This window comes from Haliotis rufescens, unplaced genomic scaffold (genome assembly GCF_023055435.1).
Source record: "Haliotis rufescens isolate VD_foot unplaced genomic scaffold, xgHalRufe1.0.p SCAF_29, whole genome shotgun sequence".
In the NCBI taxonomy this organism is placed as follows: Eukaryota; Metazoa; Mollusca; class Gastropoda; order Lepetellida; family Haliotidae; genus Haliotis; species Haliotis rufescens.
The window spans coordinates 5,693,170-5,698,528 of NW_025963990.1; positions in this window are offsets into that span (position 1 = coordinate 5,693,170).

Here is a 5,359-nt window from a genome sequence, read left to right on the forward strand (position 1 = left end):
AGCTAAATGACGGCAGTCTGAAAAATAATCGACTCTGGACCAGACAATCCATGGACTACTTCCTGTGCATCGATCCACGCAATTGGGATCCGATCCTGCAAGTCGTCCCTTACGACAAGCATTGCCGCCTTTTACGGCTAACGAGATCGGGAGGTCAGACTGCTGACTTGGTTGATGCATGTCATCGTATCCCAATTGCGTAGATCGATGCTCACGATGTCAATCACTGGATTGTCTGGTCCTGACTCAATAATTTACAAACCGCCGTCATATAGCTGGACTATTGCTGAGTACGGCGTTAAACAACAAACAAACAAACACACATAGCCACAGTGTCCCGAGATTCAGGAAACAAACAACACAAGTCACTCAATGATATATATACATGTTTACTTCAGACGTTAATGCATTGTAGAAACCTGAATAATTGGTTCGTCTGACAAGAAGATAGTTGGTCCATCATTTATGACTAGAGGGATACCTGACATAAATTGACTAGCATCTACAACCAGGGCTCCCTTGCACAAAGCGATCTTTGCGCTTCGACTGTCGCGATGCTTCTTGAAGTATGGAAGTTACGATCACCTTAGCGCTACGATGGCTTTGTGCAACGTGGCCCAGGACAGCGGATACAATGCAGACCATACACAAAACAAAACCAATCTCCCGCAAGCCAAAGCACACCAAGTACGTAATTCCTATGTGCACCAAAGAAAGCGAGTGAGTTGGATTAACGCCGTTTTGAACAGTGTTCCAGTTACATCACGGCGTGTGAGCTCAATGTTGGGGGAAGCCTGAAGTGATGCAGGTCTCAGACGTTTACCACTTTGGTGAAACCCACAAGCATGGGTATGGTGTGGACAGACCTAGAAACATAGTCGGGCGAACAGGGATTCGAACCCACGATCATAGGTTTCTGGCGTCACAAAGGGGCGTAACTCTGCACAGCGAATTGCGACGCATTAGACGAGTTTATCTGCAGTGGAGAGCAACTAATTAACACAAGTAGCAGACATACAACCTCAAATACCAGGTAAAAGATTTGGGGGAACTTTTGAAAAAATAAGTACAGGATCGGTGGCTCCGGTTCTGTCAGGAACCCGGAAACATGTCTTGGGGGCCCATCTAGATGAGAGGATGCAAACAAAAATATGCAGATGAGGTCACACAGCAGGATCTACTGTAATAAGCCCCATACACTGATACCTACTTGATCGAAAAACAATTGACCCCTGTTCCCAGTTAGGGGTTACTTAACGGGGCAGTTCACTGTAGCGTTTGTTAAACGCCGTCCTCAGCAATATTTCAAGTTGTATGACAGCAGTCTGTAAATAATAGAGTCTGGGACAGACAATCCAGTGATTGCCATCATGAGCATCGATCTAGGAAATTTGGATACGATGACATGCATCAACCAAGTCAGCAAGCCTGACCACCCGATACCATTAGTCGCCTCTTATGACAAGCATAGTTAGCTGAAGACCTATTCTCACCCGTGACTTTAAGGGTCAATGCAGCTTTGAACAGTATTTCAGTTATGTCACAGCATGTCAGATTCATGTTGGAGGAGAGCCCGAAATGATATAAAGGCCTCAGAACTTGGTAAACTCTACCAGCATGGGTATTGTGTTGAGAAGCACGGATGACAAGGTTTTGAACCCACAATCTCTGTCAAACCTAAGGGATGCAACTTTGCACAGAGAAAACACATTGGACACCCATGCCCCCAACAGGGGATCAGAGTGATAACAATATGTATGGTGAAATGGCCCATTACATCGGACAATAAGAGAGCAGGTATAAAGAAAATAATGCCAGGTTGTCACAGTAATTAAGTTTCACAAGGTGATGCACCACCAGTCCAGATACTATTTTGAGCCATTGGGTATTTATTCACCTCATTCCAACTGGGCACTGTTAGTATTATCATGGTATCTGATATATGCTTTCTTCCTTGGGCCCATTATGTTGAGTATTTTAAAAACAATAGAGGACCTCATTAAAATAATTCTACTGAAATGTGGTTTCATGACTTCTGATTTGCCTCTGTTCAGGGGCTGACCAAAGTGTGTTGCACATAGCAACGGTCACAACTATGTCCATGTTACAGAGAGAGAGTATGGTTTTACGCGCTTCGGGCAATATTCCAGCAATATCGCAGAGGGGGAAACCAGAAATGGGCTTCACACATTGTACCCATGCAGTAATCGGGTCTTCATCGTGAAAAGCGAACACTTACCACTAACAGTTAACGGCACACAGCTGATCTGGCGCTCTAGTGCACAACTAACAGTTAACGGCACACAGCTGATCTGGCGCTCTAGGGCACAACTAACAGTTAACGGTACACAGCTGATCTGGCGCTCTAGGGCACAACTAACAGTTAACAGTACACAGCTGATCTGGCGCTCTAGGGCACAACTAACAGTTAACGGCACACAGCTGATCTGGCGCTCTAGTGCACAACTAACAGTTAACGGTACACAGCTGATCTGGCGCTCTAGTGCACAACTAACAGTTAACGGTACACAGCTGATCTGGCGCTCTAGTGCACAACTAACAGTTAACGGTACACAGCTGATCTGGCGCTCTAGTGCACAACTAACAGTTAACGGTACACAGCTGATCTGGCGCTCTAGTGCACAACTAACAGTTAACGGTACACAGCTGATCTGGCGCTCTAGTGCACAACATCTATGTGAAGAATCACCCACCCTGCATCAAACAGCATACATAACACAAGCACACAGCAACACTGACACCAAACACATAGCACGAGAGTAGATACTGTTGGAAGCTGCTTATTGTATCAACAACGCCACTTCCTGTTATAAATCATCCATACATTCATCTTTATCAAAATCACTGAAAGAAACACCAGAAAATGGAGCTTATTACATTCCACAAAGCAATCCTATCAATGTTACCTTAACACGTATCACGAAACAAAGCTAAATCTGATAGCATAAGGTCATTAGAAGAGGCCAAGATTAACCATTCATGTGCCTAGAAGACTAGCTGGTAGCGCCATAACCGCAACACATGGGACCTTCGTGCAAAATGCTATTGCAACAAATACTGTGTTGTGACTAAAAGTATGGCAATATGGATCTCTTTCTGACATAGGCGTATGGCGACATCTTTATATACGTACAAACAGGAATACGGTTGATATACTGATGGAAGTTTACGAGATATGTTCTTGTTGCGTACCTACATACTTCCATATCACGACAGCTCAAAACATGGCAACTGCCAAATTTCAAAACCTGCATCAGGTACTAGGAACCCCACTTTCATATCACCACATAAAAGTATCCTTTTCACCCCAACTACACATTTGTGAAAGCTATCAAAGCTACATATTACAAGATTCTATCTCATTATTACCTGCGACTTGAAATGAAAAATATGATCTGAAAATGTGACCCAAAACAACTAAACATGCTAGAGGTGTTTGCAACTACAGGCAAAAACAGTAGCAGCCCTTCCAAGTAATTAATCAAGAGTTTCTCAAGAGTCTTAATATACCTTTGAACATTACATCCAGACTATGACCTAGGTTTGATGTGGTAGGATTTGATTTGCAACCAAATTTCCTGACTGTCAAGGTAACCATGCCTAAAAAAATTCATAATGATATTACCATGTTTTACAAAACTCCCAAATATGGTTTACATTTTCATGACATTTGCCAAACAAATCCCCAAGGTAATTTGGAAGAATAGTCTCTAATGCAAAAAGTCTTTGAGTAGCAGACAAAACCTTAAAGGAATCCATTTGTTTGTTTGTTTGTTTGTTTGTTTGTTGTGTAACTCCACACTCAGCAATATTCCAGCTAAAAGTTGGTGGTCTGTAAATAATGGAGTCTGGACAAGACAATCCAGTGATTGACATCATGACCATCGATCCATGCAATTGGGTTACCATGACATGCATCAACCAAGTCAGTGAGCCTGACCACATCTCGTTAGTTACCTCTTACAACAAGCATAGTCGCCTTTTACGGCAAGCATGGGTTGCTGAAGACCTATTCTACCCCGGATCTTCACGGGTCTAAAGGAATCCAGTTTTCCAGGGCTGATGTTGACCGACAGTTTACCGACAGTACCAAACAACTTAGTCTTTGGCATGGTCTCCACCCTGACAGCCAGGTATCACTATACATGATCTTATTGCATAGAACATATAGACTAACTAGCTACTGCTCATCCAAACCTTGATGAGAATGTTGAAACATTTAATGTTTCCTGCTGTAAGGGGTCAATTTTAGCGTCATATTTAGACATAAAAGCAAACTTCATGAATGACCAAATGAAGCCAAGCTGTGACAACCTTTCAGCTATTTGTGGCCCGTTGCGTCCTTTGTGGTTTTAATTAGTGTTCTTATACAGCATAGTCAACAATGTTACTGTCAAGTCATCAATACATTTGCATAAATTATGTTCCTCCCCTAGTCACTATTTGTAATTAACCAATCAACATGAACAATTGAGTGAGTGAGAGTGCAAGTGAGAGTGTGAGTTTGGTTTTGCGCAGCTTTTTGCAATATTCCAGCAATATCTAGGCAGGGGTACGCCAGACATGGGATTCACTCAGGCTGGGACAGGTAACTCGGGTATTCGGGTCGAGTGGGTACTGAGTAGGACACAGGTACCCACAGGACTACCCGGACCCGTGGTCAGTCACATGATTATATTGTTTAATGGCAAAAATTATCTATGGTTACACTATAAGCGACAAATTTTCACATTTCTTTCCGACGATGTGCACATTCCTTCTGACTGTATATGTTTGCATAAAGATAAAATTTCAGTCAACTTCAGTGTCTGCATGAGGTTAGGTGAATTTGGGTTTAACGTTTCATCCAAGATTATTGCACTTATATAGCGACGTGCATGCACGTGTGTGTGTGTGTGTGTGTGTGTGGCTGCTTGTATTAGTCCGGACTGATGCCGATTTATAGTGCTAGCCCACTGAGATACCATGGTGCAGTTTAACATGAATACCCAACTCCCAGCCGACCAGTCCTTGTTTTAGCCCCTTAATGCCGAGCACCAGACAGGGTCACAACAAGTACCATCTTTTAACGTCTTTTGGTATGATGCGGCGGGGGATCGAACTCCGGACCTTCCGCTCTCCGGGCGGACGCTCTATCCACTAGATCATGGAGGCGGTCAGTGTATGCATGACCAGATCGGTTTATAGTGTATCTAAATAGATTTTGACAGGAGTATGGTCAAACGTCAAACCCCTAGGCTACCAAGCTGCCCCCAACATATAACAAATAGTCAACATTTCATCAAAAAGTGAGGCTAATGAGCTAGACACTGTGCATGAACTTTATGTGAACACAACC